Here is a 20,477-nt window from a genome sequence, read left to right as displayed (position 1 = left end):
GGGTCAGCACCAGGGTTTCTTCAGAGGAAACAAGACCCAAGGAAGTTCAAATAGAAGCATGAAAACTGGTTGTAGGAGGGGAGGTTCAGGCTAATAGGTCAGCACCAAGATTAGGAGTCAAGATATAAGAGTATCAAGAAATTGACTAACAAGTTGTCATCCCCAAACTTCATCATTTTTCTTCTGGACTTCTGCCCTCCACTATTGGCATGGTTAGGAGCTGAGTCTGTTACAGCTCTTCTTGACTTAGCTGCACTAATTAGGTCATGGGCTTAAAAAGAGGTAATGGAAAAATAACAAGAATACTTTACCAAGTGAGGCTCACAAAGGAAATACAATTTTAGGCAAAACGATGTTTCGTGGGGCATTTGATGGCATAGGAACAATGTTCTAGATGGGAGACCAGCTGCACAATGTTTCCGCATAGTTTCACACCCTTAAAGTCAGGTCTATTCATTATGTATCATTTTTGTTATTGTGAAACAACTTTGGTTGAGGGAGCCTAGAGTTTGCCAGTACTTGTCATATCAGTTTTAAAGTGGTAATGATAAAATGTGAATTGTGAATTCTGTCTGAGCTGAGTTGGGTTCTATTCTTCTCCCAGCCAAGTGATTCAGAAACCAATTCAAATTTGCATATCTAAAAATCTGATTACTCAAGAAACTTCAGTTTGATTTTCCCCATGGCAATTTCTATTTAGTATGGTGTTCCACTGCTGAGAATATCTATCTGGGAATATCTATCATAGGTTCCCAAAGTGGGCTATACCACCCCAGCGGACACTGGAATGATCAAGGGGAAGTGGTAGTAGCCTTGGGTACAATTGGGGGGCATTGAATAGAAATAAGGGGGTGGTAGAAAATTTTGAAAAATTGTACATTTCGTTTGTTGTGTAACAGAGTTAAAGTCATAAGTGATTACATTGTTTTCCAAATAAACACACAAAATGCAAGTTATAACTGATCAGTGGTCAAGTCTGCCAACAGGTCTTACCAAGCAAGTGTTGGCAGGAGAGTATGTCAGACATTGTTAGGAAGTCCAGCATACATTGGCAGGAATGAGTGCGAGTTATGACTTATTTATAATACAATACTATATGGTTACATGATGAAATATTGTGTCATCAAAATTTCAATGTAGGAAAACCCCCTACAAATTTATAATAAATTATTAAATTTAAGGTACATCATTTTAGAAAATATGTATTTTATATATTTTCTAAAATGATGCAAATTTTAAAAAACCATTAAAAGGTTAAAAAAAAAGTAGATTTCCAAGGTGGGCTAAGTAATTTTTTTTTAAAAGGGGGCAGTAAGCCAAATAAGTTTGAAACCTCTGCTCTAAATTAACTGCACCTGGACCCTCAAAAGATATTACTGTCTATAGGAGGGCTATTTTTTTGTCCTCAATGTATTGAGTTGACATATGCAATCTTTGAAGTAGCTTCTGAAATATTTATTGTTGTAATTATTAAAAGGTCTTTTTCCCCCTATTCAGGGAAGTGAGTTCACTTATCAGCTCTATGCAGATGATTCCCAAATCTGCCTGTTCAGTCTGTTTTCTCAGCTCTAGTCCTACACCACTGATCACCTGTTGGACATCTCCAACTGGATGTTTCTTAGACATCTGAAAATGTACATGTCCCATACAGAACTCGTTAACATTCCTCTAGAATCTACACCTTCTCTGAATCTCCCTGTTTCTTTTTGTTTGTTTGTTTTGTGAGTCAATCGAGGTTAAGTGACTTGCCCAGGGTCACACAGCTAGTAACTGTTGAAGTGTCTAAGGCTGGATTCGAACTCAGGTCCTCCTGAATCCAAGGGCAGAGCTCTATTCACTGTGCCATTTAGCTGCCCCAATCTCCCTGTTTCTTTTGAGGGAAATCCTCTAGTCATCCCAGTTCAGAACTCTGGAGTCATCTTCAGCTCCTCATTCTCTCTCTCAGTTGCCAAGTCTTGTGGACTCTACTTCGATGACATCTCTTGAAGCCCTTTTCTCCACTCACATGGCCAATGATCCACTTCCATCCCTCGTTACCTTTGACTTGGACGATTGCCCGAGGCTCCTCATTGGTCTCCCAGTCTCAAATATCTTGCTTCTGCAGTCCGTCCTCCATTTAGCTGCTGAACAGATACTTCTTCAGCATTTGTCCAACCGTGTCATTCAACAGCTCAAAATGCTTTGGTGGTTCTCTGTTGCCTCCAGGAAAAATAGTAATTCCTCTATTTGACATTTTAAATTCTTTATAATCTGGCTCTAACTTATTTTTCTAAACTAATTTCAAATTACTCACTTTCTGGACTTCTCCATCTCCTCTCCAGCCAACTTCCTACTCTGGACAACACTCCACACTGAGGCTGGGCCTCCTGTTGGGTGAGTTTCTAGCCTAGACCACCATAATAGCTAATAGTAATAATAATTGCTAACAGTTATATAGCATTAACACTGTGCTAATTTTTATACAATTACTATCTAATTTGATCCTCACCACAACCCTAGGAGGCAGGTACTGTTATTTCCCTCTTTTTTATGGATGAAGAAACTGAGGCAAAAATAAGATAAAATAAAAAGAAACTGAGGCAAACAGAGGTTAAGTAACTTGCCCAGGGTCACACAGCTAGTAAGTGTCTGAGGCTAGATTTGAACTCAGGTCTTCCTGATTCCCAGTGCAGTGACCTATCTACTGAGCCACTTAATTGGCACCATTTATGAGGAGCTCAGACTATGCTTGTATTACTCTCACTCTATAGACATTTCCCTCCTTGCTTTCCTGGCCCCCTTTATGTATCAACTTCCTCCAATAGAATGTATGCTCCTTGAAGTGTTTGCTGATATTTGTACTTCCCTCCTCCCCCCTCTCCTAGCACTTAGCATGGTGTCTGGTATATAATAAGTGCTTAATAAATGCTCTATCTCCCATCTATCTATTTATCACTCGTCTATGTGTCTTACATGCAAGATACTCTGGCCAAATTGGACCCATTGAAGATTCTTCCATCTGCCTTTGCAAAGGTTGTCCTTTCTTGGTGGAATGCTCTCCTTCCTGACCTTTGCATCTCATAATCTTTTGTTCCTTTTAAGGCTTAACTCAAATACAGAGCCTCCCTTGAGCTTCCCTCCCCCAACTACTTTGTACTAATTTTATATTGACTTCTTGTGTACATTCTGTTTCCAGAATATAAAATCAATGGCCTGGATTGCTTTTTTCCATCGTTGTGACCCTGTGTGCCTGGCATACAGCAAGCACTTAAGAAATGCTTGTGGAATTGGATTGAATTGAACACTTCAAGCCAGCATAGGTTCAACCCAGCTTCTGCTCTTGGGTCCTGGAGTTTAGGATTATCCACGGTGTTTTGCTTGATGGTTCTGGTTGCGAGTTAACTAGTATGTTACTCTAATTAAAGAACAGGGGAACGGTTGAGGCTCCTCATACTTGAAGCCCCAGAGACATCGGCGAGTCTGCGAATTGCCAATGTCAGATCTGTGGATCTGGAAATTGTTACTTGTTCTGCAGAAAAATATTCAAGAAGAAATAAGGACATTTCTGGTAAAAAAGCATTAATGAGGTACCATTTTAGAGCCAGATGACTCAGTGTTATAGCAGAGTGGTGTGTGGTCCTGAAGCCCTTTTCTGGGCTTTCTTGCCAAATGGTAGACAGCCTGGAATTAAACATCTCTTGGTCTCTTTGGTTTGCCGTGTGAATCACTTTTGGGTACAAAGAAAAAAGCTCATTTCCCAGACCGTGTTGACCTTGTGAAATTATTTTGCACGAATGGTAAATTATTATTCAATTATTCTACACCCACATGTAGCAGCCCTTTTGGGTAATAACCCCATCCCTCAACTTGAACTAGTATTTGTGGGTGGGGTACACAGAGGGCTGACTACTTTTAGGGTTTGCAGATGGTACAACCTTATAAAACTGCAACCTGAGTCCCCACCAATGGGCTTCAATCTGCCAGTAGATTCAGTCAGTTCTTAGCAAAAGCCATTTACTTAAATGGCATAGCAAAAGCAGTAGTTATATCATTCTTGGACTCATGTATAAATATATGTTTTGTCCATGGGGAGAATGGGCACAAACTTTCTTGCTCCCAAGGGCAGCTGAAGGCTCTGCGACCTCCAGGTTAGCAGCAATCTTCTATTCCGCATCTTGTATATTTCCTTTCCAGCTCTCTTCCTTCAGAGTCTCAGCTTTGAGGTTTGCCATCTCCTAGGCTAGATATGAAAGGCAAAGATTTAGCTTTTCCTGTGGATAACTTCCTACTTCGGGTCTGGGTCCCCTCAGGGAAAGACTTCACCCTAAGATATGGTGACCATACAGTACATTTCCCAGAACTTCCCAAAATCTATAGTACAAATCCTAAATCAGGCAATGAGTATTTGTTCAATAATCACCAAACACCTCTGGGATTCAGGGTTCTCTGTTGTTGTTGTTTTTTCAACTCTAAGATTCTCCTTTTTGATCTATGTAAATGAGTGACTAGAGAAAAGATATAAAGCAATTTCACTTGGGGCAAGTTCATTGTGTCATAGCTAGGTGGCACTAGGCCTGGAGTCTCAGGAAGACTCATCTTCCTGAGTTGAAATCTGGTCTCCGACTTGAGTTCAAATTTCATCTTTGACACTTACTAGCTGTGTGACCCTAGAGAAGTCACTTCACTGTGTTTGCCTCCGTTTCCTCATTCTAAAATGAGATTGAGAAGGAAATAGCAAACCACTCCAGTATCTTTGCCAAGAAAAGCCCAAATGGGGTCATGAAGAGTCAGACACAATGGAACAAGTTCAACCCTCTCATGTTTGGAAGGCGGCTAGGTGGTGCCCAGAGTGTTGGGCCTGGAGTCAGGAAGATTCATCTTCCTGAGTTCAAATTTGACTTCAGACGCTTACTAGCTGCATGATCCTGAGCAAATCACTTAACTCTGTTTGCCTCAGTTTCTCATCTGTAAAATGAGCTGGAGAAGGAAATGGCAAACCACTCCAGTATGTCTGACAAGAAAAATCCCAAATGGGATGACGAAGAGTGGGACAAGGCTGAAATGACTGAACAACGACAAGATGTTTTATTGTTTCTAAAGCCCTTTTCATATACAAATGAACCACCTGGGTAATTTAGAATTTTTTTTTTTTATTTTTTCCAGATGCTTTTGAGTTGAAACATTTTTCTCCCCTTTCCTCCCCCCCCACCCTCCCCAAAATGGCACACAATCTGATATGGGCTTTACATTTACATACCCATTAAACATATTTTCACATTAGTGAAGTTGTAAGTACAAATTAAAACCAATAGGAGAAAATTTAGAATTTTTGACAACTATATTTAAATATTGATTTCTTTAGTAATCTTACAAATTTATTTTATGCATTTAAAAATAGGATTCTTATCAGGGTTTCCTAGGCTTCCCCAGACTGCTAGATGGGAATATGATACAAAAAGTTAAGAATCCTTAGTTTTATAATGATCCACTATCACTTAAGAAACTCATCCTCTACTAGTCAGAGTGAGGCCAGAATGATCCACTCACATCTGAAAAGAGTTTGCTCTCTATAAAGTACAAATGCAATTAAAGTGGAATGAGCCCTGGCATCTCATTGTCTCTGTAATGTGCCCTTTGTGACCTGAAATTACAGATAGAATTCTACAGTAGCCTTCAGAGCTTCAAGGACCCATGAGACCCTCCAGCGGACACTTCTTCAGCCACTGATGTACTTTGCAGCCCTGTACTCAAAGCTTTTCTAACTAAGTAGGATCATAGAGAACTAGAGAGAGAGCTAGAAAGGGTGGGTGGGGGGCCTCTCTAGCCTTGTTTGTGTCATAGACCTCTTTGGCAGGCTGGAGAAGGCTATGGATCCCTTCTCAGAACAATGGTTTTTAAGTGGACAAAATCAAGTACAAGGGAAACCAATTATGCTGAATACGATTATCAAAAAATTTAAAAAATTAAAAAAAGTTCATGGTCCGCAGTAGGACATGCCAACATTTGCTATTCACTGCCATAATCTGTGAGAGCCCAGGGACTCTTCTACACCACTCGTCTAAGGTAGAATTGAATAACAATTCTTTATTGTTGAAGAATACAGTGACTGCTACCCAAAGAATTAGGTGGAAAAAAAAATCACCAGCAAAATTGTGCAATGGATGGTTTCCTGAGGAAAAGAAGAAAAGGGATATGGCCTCCAGTATATGCACACTCCCTTGTGGTGTTTTTTGCCCAACAGCATTACAGATTCTTTGTATAGCTGTGGGTGCTCTCTATTTTCCCACTTTGACTTGGCTTAAAAGCAAATCAGTGTAACATAGAGCTGAGTAATACTGTTGACTAAAGTGATCCAGAGTGCGTGTCAAGAAGGTCTGAGATCCCACCTGCATCTGTCCCCAGGTCAAAGCAAGAGTTTGGGCTTGTAGGTATCAGAGGCTGCTTACTCATTGAGAAGAAACAAGCTTTATAATCCATAGGAATGTTTTTTTGGAGCCAACATCCACCGCCTACTTGACTTGGGCCCTTGGCTCAGCTCAGCTGCCTTGAAAATTAAGTTGGAATTGATCAAGTTCAGTCAAAATAGGATAAAAAAATGCAGTCTAGGGGCCAGGCTTTCATTCCCTTTAGTATGGGGAGGTGTAATTAATGGCCCTACCAGCTGCTCTCAGCAAGGAAGATAAAAATGTCTCTGTTCCATAGCCCAGCCAGGACTCCACTGATTACAAATGTGAGGAGCTGTCTGACAGCTGGATTCCTCTGTACCAGGTCAGGTTTATTGCCTGCTTTCTGCCAGTGAAGAATGAGCAGTCTGTGGCTACACTGGTCGTGGCGTCCTGGAATAGAAGCCCAATCCTTTTGTTTCCCAAGTCCCCACCCTGACCTGGAGCTTACCTCGCCAGCCTTTTTTTATGGAGATCTCAAAAGTCCAGTATGCCATTTAATGATCCATATCAAAGTCTAGTGAGTGAAGGACATGGCGAGAACAAGTCCTAGTCTATAGGACAAGACATTTTAGGGTGCCAGGGGGAGATGTCAATTCAGAAACTGAGTCGTAGGAGTCTCATGTCTTACTTTAGCTAGACGTATGTCATATCCAGCTCAACATCCTTCTTTTTCTTTTTCTCTTCTCTTCCTCTCTCCTTCACTCTTCTTTTCTTTCCTTTTCAAATCCATGCTTTATTGATGTCTTTTAAAAATGCCAGTGGGGCAGATAGGTGGCACAGTGGCCCTGGAATCAGGAGGACCTGAGTTCAAATCCAGTCTCAGAGCAGACATGTGATACTGACTAGCTGTGTGACCCTGGGCAAGTCACTTAACCCCAATTACCTTGCCAAGAAAAAAAATACCATAGACATTTCCCAGTGGTCATCCCCCTGCCAAAGAATCTTGTAACAAAGAAAAACAATGAATGAAAACTAAGTCTCATAAGTACTAGGTCTGAGGCCATATGCAATTTTCCCCACCTATGATCCTCAATCCACTTCAACAAGTAAGTATTTACTATGTATAAGACACTGTACTGCATGCTAGGGAAGCAATCAGAAAATGAAAAGCAATCCTTGCCTTCAAGGGTTTTGTATTCTTATGAGGGAAGGCAACATCTGAGAAGTAACTGCTTGATCATTTGATAAGCAGAGAGAACTCTAGCGTTTGGTGGGGAGGGAATCTGGAAGGGTTTCCCATAAGAAGTGAGCCTTGAAAGAAGGTAGGAATCCCTGATGTGGGAAGGGAGTGCACAGGGGCATGAGAGAGCTTGGGTAAAGGCATTGAGGGCCGAGATGGAATGCCACATCCAGGGACTAGCAGTTAGGTCAGCTTGACTGGCAGGGAGAGTGTGGGAAATCATGATGTGCCTCAAAAAGGTGGCTGGACGCAGATTATAAAGGGCCTTAACTACACAGCTGAAGAGTTTGTATTTTAACCTAGAGGCAAAAGTGAGCCCCCGAAAAGCTAATTCTTTCATTCAACAGGCATTTATTGAATAAGTCACTGGAGATCAAAGGCAAAAATGAAACTATCTTTGCACTCAAGGAACTTCTCTTTCACTGTGGGGAAACAACCTGCCTACAGGTGAGTCAATACAACTATGTTGAAAGTAATTTGGAGGGGAGGGCATTATCACCTGGGAGGATTAGGAAAGGTCTTGTGGAGGAAGGGTGACACCCCCAAATTCGTGCTTTAGGTGGGTTATTTTGGCATTGTCTTGAGGATAGATGAGAGGAAAGAGACCCTGGAGTCTGGGAGTCCAGTTAGGACAGTACTGTCTTGCCACTGGACTTTGATGACTCTGGAGGAGACAGTGAGGCTGATGACTGTTGCACAGCTCTCCCTCACTTAACACCAATTTACTGACAAGTCAAGACATCACTCTCTTGATATCATTGATCCTCTTTGAGAATGAATAGTCTAGGTGAGAGAGATGGTGAGGGCCTGAAGTGGGTGGTGGCCTTGTCGGTAGAGAGAAGGAGATGGATGTGAGAAATATTACTGAGGATGTACACTTCCATTTTTCTCAAAATAACTTTAGAGTGTTATAAGGGACTTTAACCTTCCTATGGGTACATAAAAAAGTAAAATGTTGTTTAGTCATTTCTGACTCTTTGTGACCCCATTTGGTGTTTTCTTGGCAGAAATACTGGAGTGGTTTACCATTTCTTTCTCTAGCTCATTTTACAGATGAGGAAACTGAGGCAAACAGGGTAAAGTGACTTGCCCAGGGTCACACAGCTAGGAAGTGTCTGAAGCTGGATTTAAACTCAGGAAGGTGGAGTCTTCCTGACTCCAGGCCTAGCATTCCATCCACTGTGTCACCTAGCTGCTTAGGATACAAAGGGTGTGATTTGACATTCTTGCCTTGGACACAAAATTAGCTAGTTTAGTGCTGTTTAATTAGTGCTGTTTAATTCAATTCCATAATAATTAAGCGCCAACTACAAGTATTGTAATAAGAATTCCGCTCAAAAGACAAAAAGAAAATACAGCCTGTCCTTGAGGAGTTTGCATTCCCTCTCTGAGCTATGCTTTTGGTTTTCTGGACTTCCCCAGAGCTCTAGATCTGCGTCCTTCCCCTCCCAAGCCCTGTGAAATTGAGAGCCAGACATTCTGAACAGGTAGAAATTACCTTTCCCAACTATAACTGCTGTCTGATTGGCCTCTATGGTGCTTGCATCATCCCTCCCACATTTAACTGAATTGGCTCCAGCTACATGAATTCTTGATTAGGATTCTGACCTTCCCTATTGAACAGTTTGATCACACAAATAAGGGAACTACGTGAAATAATTCCTCCTGTCTTCATGGTATGTTTCTAGACACATCCTTCCAGTATGACACTAATAGCTAGGTGGTGCAGTAGATAGAGTGGCAGGCCTAGAGTCAGCAAGACCTGAGTTCAAAAATGACTTCAGACATTTATTAGCTGTGTGACCCTGGATAAGTCACTTAATCCTGTTTGCCTCAGTTTCATCTGTCAAATGAGCCGGAGAAGGAAATTACAAACTACTGTAGTATCTTTGCTAAGAAAGCGCCAAATAGGGTCACAAAGCTGGACACAACTGAAATGACTGAACAATAGCAAATTTACCCTGCATATAGCATTGTCTCTTCCTTTAGAGTGCAATTTTGTTGAAGGGACAAACTGTCTCTTGCCTTTTTTTGGGTTGTATTTCCAGGACTTAACACAGTGCCTGGCACATAGAAACAAACCGCATTGTATTGTGCTTTACAGATAATTGCGTTTTTAACAAATTGGAGTTTTGTGAACCATGGTTTAAGAAAGTCTATTGGCGCTATTTCCCAATAGCATGTGTCTTATATTATGTCTCTGTGTCACATTTTGGCAATTCTCCAAATATTTCAAACTTTCTCATTATTACTAGATTTGTGATCAGTGATCCCTTTTTTTTTTTTTGGAGGCAATCAAGGTTTAGTGACTTGCCCAGGGTCACATAGGTAGTAAGTGTCTGAGGCTACATTTGAACTCAGGTCCTCCTGACTCTAGGGTTGATACTTTATCCACTGTTCCAGCTGCACCATCAGTGATACTATTGTAATCATTTGGGGGAGATATAAACTGTACCTATATATAACATGTGCCGGGACAATGGCTAAGCATAGAGGATATAATGGAAGGTCAAAGACAATTCTCCCTCTCAAGGGGCTCATTGTTTAATGGACAAATCACTCAATCTCTCAATGGCCTGGGTAAGTCCTAGAGCAGGGGCCAGGAAGTTCTTCACCAGGAGCATCCTATACTGGTGAAATCATAAGTCTGCTAAAAAAATACTGTTATTATTTTAAACAAGACACATTTACATAATCAGATCTGGGCTATCAGAAGATGACTTTGGCAGCTGTATAGAGACTGGTTTGGAAAGTTTCATGAGATCTCTAAAATTCAGTGATTTAGCTTTAAAATATAGGCAGCTAGGTGGTACAGTGAAAAGAACACTGGGCCTGGAGTCAAGAAGACATGAGTTCAAGTCCAGCCTCAGATATCTGTTTGTGTGACCCTGGGCAAGCCACTTAACCACTGTCTGCCTCGGTTTCCTCATCTGTAAAATGGAGATAACAAAAAATACATACATCCCATGGTTGTTTTTAGGATCCAATGAGATAATAATTATAAAGCACTTAGCACAGTGCCTGGCACGTAGTAAGTGCTATATAAATATTCATTATTATTATTAATAATAATTCTGTGTTCTAAGGGTGAAAAAAAGTGATGGCTTGAATCTTGAAAGCAGACTTCTGTTCCAATTAAATAGAGTCAATAGAGAACAATGAATGGTTGGATTTTCTGTGGCTGTGATCCCTACCCAGAGTTACGGAAAGGTTTGATTTTTGGTGAAAATTTCTTTGCCTTTGCTTCTGGAAACCCAAGTCACAGGTCTGTAAGGAAAATGGCCTGACTGTCCTCAAACACATGGAGAAAGCAAACCACTAAGGTAATATTTGCTTAAGTCAATTAGCCTCCAAGTTTTTTTTTAAATTATTATTATTATGGAATTCCTACATAGCCTGACCATTATTGTCAGAGCTGAGCAGTAGGTTCGTGATTGAAACAGGGCCATGACCTCTTTTGCAAATGACTATAGCCTACGCTGGAGTTTCCTGAATGAATCATTTCAAAACTTCATAAAACAGCACAAGGCAAGAAGTACCCTATTAAAATCGTGACGTGAGTTTCTTTTCCTTTGTAATAATAAGGCTTTAAAAAAAATCCCAGCCAAACTTTGGCTCTTCTTTCAACAGCAGTCCACAAATGATTGTGTGTAAAAGGTGGAATTTAAAGTGAAATAAAAAGGGGGGAGGGGATCCTTTTTCAGGGTGGATCCATTTTCATCTTTTATGAAAAAAAAGAAGAGGATGTGAGAGCCTTAGCAGGGTATTGGTTGTGGTTGTTTGTCCTTCCTTCTCGAAGAGGACCAATGACATCAGGAGGTGGATGTCTTGACTTGCAAGTGAATTGGATTTAAGTGAGGTAGAGCTGTGCAAAGTCATCAGCCTTCAGAATGCTCACTGGGAGTCAAGAGGGACCTGGGTTCAAATCTTGCTCCTAATACTTAGTAGCTGTGTGAGCCTGGGCAAATTACTTGACCTCCAAGCCTCAGTTTCCTCATCTGTAAAATGGGAACATTGCTATCCTTACTCAGCCAGGTTGAGATAATATATATATATAACATACATTATATATTATATATGACATATATAATACATAATAATATATAGTATATATATTATATATATGCACATATGTGTATATATATACACACACACATATATATGTGTATATATGTATATATGTATATATGTATATATGTATATATATATATAAAGGCTCAAATGAGATCATGTATATAAAGCACCGAGCTCACCTTGAAGCACTTGTGTAGATGGCAGTCGTAATTAGGACAACCATCTTGATGGATTATACCATATGTTAAAGTAGAAGTCTTTATGCTAGTCTGAAAATGGAATAGCCCAGGTGCTAGTCCTAGCTCTGAGTTTAGGTGTTTATAATTTGTCTGTCTCTTGACTTTTTATAGTTTTCTTTAGACTTGAAAGAATTGAAGATAACATGCTCACCTCAAAAATTAATTTTCCACTATGAAAAGTTAATTTGTAAAGCATGAAACTTCCTTAATGTGCAGTCCTGTGGCAAGCTTGAGAAGCAAAGCAAAATGCACTTTCAAGTTCTTTTTGACTAATGCATTTTCCTCTCACACAAGAAAGAAGGAAAACATTTAAAAATGGGTTTTTTCCTTACACAGTTGTGTAGAAAATCATACAACAAACAACTGCTTTCTATGTGTATTTATTGTGTGCCTGTTGTAAGGCACAACCCTACGGAGGATGTAGGAATAGTAGATCACATTTCCTGTTTTAAACGAGCTTAGTTGGGACAATCTACTTGGGACAATGCAAAATTCTTGTATTTCTGTCCTTTGCCCTAGTTGGTAAGAAAATGTTTTCCTTTACAAAAGAGAATTCAAGAACGTAAAAATTGCTACATTGACTCAGTGCCATGGCCCATCCAGCCCAGTGTCCTGTCTCTGGCTGAGACACCGAGAGACATATTTTATGGCACCATATTTGAAGAAAGACATTGAAAAGCTCCTGTTCTGCTCCTCTGGGCTTTGTTGTTCACTTTCTTTCATTTGTAATTTTTTAGAGCTCAATAATTTCTTCCTTAGTCTTTGCTTTTATCCCAAGTGCTTTGAATACAATAGCCATACTAATCTCCTCGACTATTTTAGAAATACCCTGTCTTCTCTAGTTCTCTTTCTTGATTATAGCTGCAATTGCTCACAAAATTCCCAGTGCAAGACCACCATGGTTTTGTCCAATAGTTGGATACATTTTGTTTCCAATATGCTTTCTGATGTTGTCCAACAATTCAATTGATGAATGTCATTCAAGGAATGATCATGACTCCCAAGACGATTTCCTGACTTATAACTGACATTTTCAGGCCCTTATATGATAAATATAGTGGGGACTAGTTTCCCTGAAATGACCTCTATTTATGTAACAGGGCTATACTAATGACTCTCACTAGTGGCTAGGGCAATGGGGAAGACAAGGATTGTGTACAGGCTGACTTTTCCCAGAGTTCTTGGGTTTCCATTTCCTTTTATCTTGAAAATTGTGAATTCCTGCTATGGCCTTGGACCAGGAAAGAGTCAAATGCTTGGACTCCCTTTTGGGTTTTCCTTTCAAGTGACCAGAAGGAGATGGTATCCCACTGATCCTGCATATTGAAGCAAGAATGGATGTGACACTTGGAGAATTGTGGAGGCTCATGTGGAGGCCTAGAGAGCTACAAAACTGTTGGTGTTGGTGTTGGTGGTGTTGATGGTGGTCCTTTGTTCTCAAAGAGGACCAATGATATCACAAGGGTGATGTCTTAACTTGTACACGAATTGAATTTGAGTGAGACAGAGCTGCACAGAGCTGGAGAAGATGAGAATAGGCAGAAGGGAAGCAGGTGAGTTTGAAGAACCTTAGCTATGGTGAGGCCAGCCAGATGTGTGCCAATATCCAGCAGCACTCCCACCCTGTTCTTCCAGAGCATTTGCTAAGGCACATCTTGGCATGTCCCAAAAACCTGCAAAAGTTCACCCGTGTTTCGTCAGAACAGCTGCTGAGGACATTTCAGCAGGTTCTAAATATGTCAAATCCTTTCTTTGTCTTTGCCTATGGAAGGTGGTATGTTTGGAAGAGGGAACAGGGAAGAGGTCAGTACTGCTACTGTGACTCCTGCTGTGTGCTTTTTTTTTTTGCTAGGCAGGGGGGTTAAGTGACTTGCCCAGGGTCACACAGCTAGTAAGTGTTATGTGTCTGAGGCCAGATTTGAACTCAGGTCCTCCTGACTCCAGGGCCGGTGCCCAGTGTGCCACCTAGCTGCCCCTGTGTGCACTTTTTAAAGAAGTTTTTTCCCCCAATTTTATTTTGTTTTGTTAGGATATCGTTATTTGTTTTAGCCAGCCAACAAGCATGTATTAAGTGCTGCCTATGTAGCAGCCACTGTGCTGAAAGCTGGAGATAGAAAGAAAGGCAAAAAATCAGAGACCCTGTCCTCAGAGAGCTCACATTCTGCTGGAGAAAGACAAATGTAAAAAAAAATGTACCTATCAAATACATACACATATGAATGTAAGATAATCCCACAGGCAAGATCCTACTGGAATTTGGTTAGTAGAGCAGGAGAGGTCTCTTGTAAAAGAGCTGAGTCTTGAAGGAAAGCAAGGAAGCCAGTTTGCAGAAATAAAAAGGAAGGGCATTCCAAACATGGAGAACAGCTAGTGAAAAGACCTAGAATAAGGAGATGGAGGTTTCATTTAAGGAGGCCAGCATCATGGAATTGTAGATCAGGAAGATTAAAGAACTGGGAAAACTGGAAAAGTAGCAAGAAGGCAGGTTTGGAAAGCCTTTAAAAACCAAACAGAATATTTTATATTTGGTGTTTTTGATATTATATATTGGTATTATATTGTGGTATATTTGGCATTATATTTGGAGGTAATGGGCAGCTACTGGTATTTACTGAGTGACTATGAATGAGTGTGTGTGTGTGTGTGTGTGTAGGTGTAATATGGTCAGACCTGAATTTTAAGAAGATGACCTATTTTGAATCAATTTCATGACCATTAAGAAAAAAAACCCCACAACTGTTTAATTCTATGAGTGGAGGAGCATGAACAAGAAAATAAGCTTTGAAATGTGGAAATTGGGGGCTCATTCTAGAAATAAGGATTTGTTTTTCCCTATTTAATAATTTTTGAGCATATTCCAGGTCAGACCCCTAGATTTATATAGAACCTGGGGGCAACTGCAGCCATTGGCTTGGGAGAAAGTAAGCCTTTGTGACAGGGAATAAGTAGCTCATGTGTAGCTGGAGTGCCATCTGGTGAGGAGTAAGGGGAGCTGAAGTCATTAGGAAAAGCCTGGTTTTCACTATCTCTTGGTCAATTATATACTCTACTCCTCAGATTGATGAATTAACTAATTATGTACCAACCCTCTGTAGCCTTAGTGTACAGCTGAAACAGTGAAACTGTGTAATTGTTAAATGGGTGTGACAAATGCAACTGAGAATTGGATACTTCCCAGTCTTCTTGGTCTTTTTTTTTTTTTGTCAAATCCAAGAGACTTAAAAAAACCAAACAAACCAGGATATTTAAGAAACTCACTAGTGTGTGGACAGACACATGCCAGATCTAAAGATGATCATGAATATTGCATTGATTTTATTTTTAATCAGATAAAAGATGAGAGATCAAAACTGTACTTCTGTCCTGAAATTGACTGATGTTTTTGGCATGGGCAGGGATAGTAGGGAGCTGAGAAGCTTGAGCCGTAATTCCCAGCTGGCCATGCTGGGTCCTTTTTCCAGTTTGTGCTTCATGATAATCCTACAAGCTTTTTCCTTTACCTCAGTCTCTCCATGATTTAATTTCAGCCTCAGAATCTCTGCCTCGGCAGCAAACACCATTACTTATTCCATTTCTCAAGGTTGATACTTTGGGAAATCAGCAGGCATCTCCTTCCTAGGAGCAGGCTTTCCATGTGGCGATAATGATAACTCACATCTGTTATTCAAAGTGCCTGATGAACGTCATGTCATTTGTGTAAATTCTATAGATATTGTCGTTCCTATTTTAGAAAACTGAAATTCAGAAACTTAGAGAAATTGAATAATTTGCCTAGGGTTCTATGAATTTTTGAGTCAGGATTCAAACCCAGACCTTCTCAACAAAGAGTCTGTCACTTATTCTACTATGCCACCGTGTTTCCTAATTCCTCTTTATTCTGTGACATTCTTTTCATGCTACATTTTCCATGACAGGGAATGGATCAAGTTAGTGGTTGGAGTCCCTTAGAAAACCAAGTTTCGTGGTGGACAGTACTAACAGTGGAAGGGAGGTGCTGGGGTAGGGATATGTCTACATGCAAGTGGGCAAGGTGTTAGTAGGGGGTAGAAGAACTTGGAAAAACAAATACTTGACAAAAATATGGAAGAGTCACTACTCAAAAGCCTTTGATGATTCCCAGTTCCCTACTGTATTAAGTATAAATTCGTTTTCAAGGTCCTCCATCGTCAGGCTTCTTGGCTCTGGGGCTTACTCTCCCAACCCCAGCTCAGCCTGGTAGACTGGACTCCCACTCTGGACTTCCCAAAGGAAGACTGATTACTCCCCTCCCTATGTGTAAGTCTGAGAGGTTAGGATCGTCTTTCTTTTACATAGTTTATGAGCCCCTGCCTATCATATTTCCCCCAAATATCATTTGACCAGTTAACAACTCCAGTGATCAGTGTGCCAGTTGATATTTCCTTGATATCATTGATAACCACTTACCACCGATTAGCCTTTTCAAAGGGGTATTTACTGAAAAGATGTGATAAGAACCAAGGCACCTAAACATCCTCCTGAACCGGGGTAATTCTCCCCTGCATCCTTAGATCTTTGGGGAGAGCTGTTGCACATCCTTTGTTTTCTAAGATAACCAAAGACATCATGGAGTATTGTCTTGACTTGCACACAAATTGCATTTAAGTGAGGCAGGGCTGTGCAAAGTTGTCAGCCTTACTCTCTTGAGACTGCAGGGTCATTGGAGAGCAGCAGCCAGACAAAGGTTAAGAAGACTGGCGACGGCCCCTTGGGAAGAAAAGGCTCCAACTTAAAATGGTGACTATAAAACATTCCCCTCCGAACCAGCGTAGGCCCTCCTCTACCACCTGGGACCCCCAGGGAGAGTGGACTTAAACTTAAAATATTCCTCCCACCAAGTTCATTTCTGGCTGTGACAGCCAACGGACCAATTGATCCCTTGCTTTCAGGACACGGTGTCTGCGCTGCTGGGCTGATTCACTACTAGGCTGGGTCAATCCAGCCGGGCTTCAGACTGTGCGGCTTACCCGGGCTCAGCCGTTGTGGCCACCGTAGACTCTACTATGAGCTTTTATCACTGGACTTTTGGTGGCTCTTCCAAGCTGTTGAAGCCCACAAGATCATAGCTTGGTCTGTTCCATCTTGGATAATCATTCATTAAGACCAAGAAAGAATAAACACAACAGAGGCAGAAGAAACAGAAAACCGATCTGTTTTTGGCCACTTGACCAAAAACAGGTGAGGGAGGGGACTCCTCCAGAGCTTTTACAGCATTTCTTCAACTTCGTTTGACATCTGCCAGGGTTATCAGATTTCTCTGTTGGAGCCTCTTATATGTGCACTTAGCTCTGGCTCAGCAGCCAGTCAGAAGCTTTTCTTCGACATTCATTCACAGAACGTGAGTACCTGAACACACTCAGAAGCTGTGAGTAGGCTCTTCCTTAGGCAACATTACCATGCTTCTTTTTTTTTTTAGCCTGAATCTCTCCATCTCACTCAGGCTAGACATGTGGGGGCTATTCATGGCCTGATCCTACGCTGATAGTTACAGTAGTTGGATGTGCTCTGTTTCTGACCTGTGCTGATTCACCTCTCCTTGGTCAATATGTCCATCAACACAGTACTACACACAGTTAGGCAACCTGGTGGCTCCTTACTCCCAGGGGCTCGCTTTACTAATAATGCTAAATAGAGTACAAACACACAATTAGCCTTTCTCACTGAAGCTCAGAATTTCTGAGCTGGAGATCTAACAGCCTCAGCCCTTCTGCCCCCAGTACCCAAGATTACAGGCACGTGCCATCATGTATTTCCCATAGATACGCAGCTGAATCTATTGAGCGTGCTTGAAGTATGGGGCCCCTTTGGACAGTCTCCTATTATATCATCAGCATCCAGTGGACCTGAATTACAATTTGGGTTCTGTCCCTTACTACTTATGTGACCTTGGGCAAGTCACAGCCTCTTTGGGGCTCATTTTCCTCATCTGTAAAATCAAAGAGTTGGATTAGATAGCCTCTAAGGACCTTTCTAGAACTGTTGTACACTGGAAAGAGTACTGGACTTGGAATCAGAAAACCCAGGTGAGATCCTGCCTCTGCCATCTTCTCCCTAGCCATGTGACCTTGGGCAAGTCACTTAACCATTTGGCTTCAGTGCCTCATCTCTAAAATGAAGGGCTTGGACTACATGGCTTCTGAAGGCTTCCTCCCAGCTATAGATCCAGAGTCCTAATACTACTTCAGGACATGATCTCATGGTGGTGCTTCCATGCTTCCCATGCCTTCTCATCATGTGTTCTGCTCCTCTATGCCCTCTCTAAGATGTTGAAGGTTTTTTCTAAGCCTAATAACATTTGTTGAATAGAACAGTTCACATTTATATAAGGTTTACAAAGTGCTTGATATATATGATCTCTTGTATTCCCTCCAACAACCCATGAAGTAGTAACTATGGGTTTTATCTCCATTTTACAAACGGGAAAAATCAATTGTAAAGAGATTGGAAACATAGCTAGAACATGTCAGAGAAAAGAGTCAAACCCAGGTCTCTCTTGACTCAGATGGCCAATGCTTTTGCCCTTATACCAGGCAGTATCAAACTTTACTTCCTTGTCCCTTAGTTTGACCACTCTCTTCACTGCCCTGGGAACATGCTAGGTTCATTTCTGCTTTTTCCCTTTCATCCCAATTCTTTCCCCTCCCTTTCTCCTTCATCTATCAGATAGATTCTATCCAAATACTTCATATATTTCAAGGTCCAACTCATCTTCCCCCTCATTCATAAAGCCTTCATAAAGGCTTCTTTCTGCTCTTGGAAACAATGTAGCGTAATAATAAAAATTCTGGACCCCAGAGTTGGTAAAGAACTAACTTAAAATCTTGGCTATGTTGACCCTTCATCTAGCTAAGCCACCATTTTCTCATCTCTAAAAAAAAAATAGCCCTTTGCACTACATAATTTTTGGATTGTATGTTGAAACCTTATAGAAATTAGATCAATTGTTATTCTTAATTTTTTCCGGTGGTGCGCTGGTAAATGTTTAATAATCAGCTCTTTAAAAAAAAGATTGTAGACAACATACACTTTTACATTAACCTGCATTATTAATATTTTCTCCATCACTTTCTTAAGTCTAGACAATCAAGGAAACAATATATCAAGCCCTGATTTGTAGCATTGTCAGTTTTCAAGATGTAAATGCTCACACCAAAAATATAACAATCCATTCTCTTAGTTTTAGCTCATTCCAGTACACCCTACATTCATCACTGATCTTCTGAGAATGTGATAGGTGCTCAGTAAAAATATACCCTGACTGATTGATTAATGAAGGAAAAAAATGGGCTGGGGAAAGAAAAGGGGCAGAAAAGGAGAGATAAAAAGAAAGGCAAGAACAGTGATGAAAAGAGAAAATGAAGTAGGGAAGAAAATAATGTTTTGGGTTTTTTTTTTTTGCTGTTTTTGAGCTATTTCTTTAGACTACCTCTATCAGAATCATCTCAAGGAGCCCGGAGCCTACAGCCACAAATGATTTTAGAGGAAAAAAAGGGGGCTTATTATTGACTCTACTGATCAAAAATAACTCTCCCAGAAAATATTAACTTGGTGGCTACAGCTAAATTTTCAGCCTCTAGGCAAAAACATTTAGAAAGGGCCTTCTGATAGCCAATTTGAGAATTGTGTACCAGTGGGGCCCCAGAAATAATTATAGAACACATAAAAATCTAAGTAACTGGATGAGGTTGGGGGAGATTTCCAGATGGCTCTGGTGCAAATGGAACAATGTGCCATGGCAGCCCACTCTGGTTTTAGCCTTGGTAACAAATTAACCCTTTGTTACTTAAAAACAAACAGATCTCTCTCCATCCCACCTGTGTTCCATCCCTTCTCTTTCTCTCATCCCTCTCCCTTCTTGTGGTGTAAGTGAAGTAAATGTTTTAGGCAAGTGCTCCCTTCTTTTGGTAGCTTCCTTTGTAAATAGTAGGTTTATTTTGGAGGATAATTATTTATCAAGTCACTCACTGTTTCTAGAACCTTGGTCCCTTCAACTTAAGTAGAAAACTATTATTCAAATTGCTCAGCATTCAGAGAAGCAAGAAAGAGAGGAGGGGAAGGGATGAGAGAGAGAGAGAGAGAGAGAGAGAGAGAGAGAGAGAGAGAGGGAGGGAGGGAGGGAGGGAGGGAGAGAGACAGAAACATGCTAGTCAGCTGTCATCTGTGTCCTTTTTCTTACTGGGACTCATTGCTTCTATTAGAGGACCTTGTCAGGAAGCATGAACCACTGTGGGAACAGGGGCAGATGTGGCCATGGTTTATACAAAGCAGCAATCTCCCTGTGCCAGGCTTGCTGGCTGCCTATGATCAAGGAGAAGACTATTCCCTATGTGAAGAGGCAGACTGTCAAACCGTAGCACTGTTGACGAATGAAACTATTGCTGGGAAAAGTTCCTGATGTCATTTTGACATCACTCTTTTCCTATCTTTGTCAAATTCCTCTGGTCTAGAACTCCTGACAGTAGTTTCTGGCAATACATGCCTACTACTCAGTCTCCTCATGGATTTTCCTTTTCATCATCTTCACCCCTAACCTCTGCCTGT

The sequence above is a fragment of the Phascolarctos cinereus genome, unplaced genomic scaffold (assembly GCF_003287225.1).
Source record: "Phascolarctos cinereus isolate Bilbo 61053 unplaced genomic scaffold, phaCin_HiC Scaffold_2;HRSCAF=192, whole genome shotgun sequence".
NCBI classification, from domain to species: domain Eukaryota; kingdom Metazoa; phylum Chordata; class Mammalia; order Diprotodontia; family Phascolarctidae; genus Phascolarctos; species Phascolarctos cinereus.
This window is presented reverse-complemented; position numbering follows the sequence as displayed.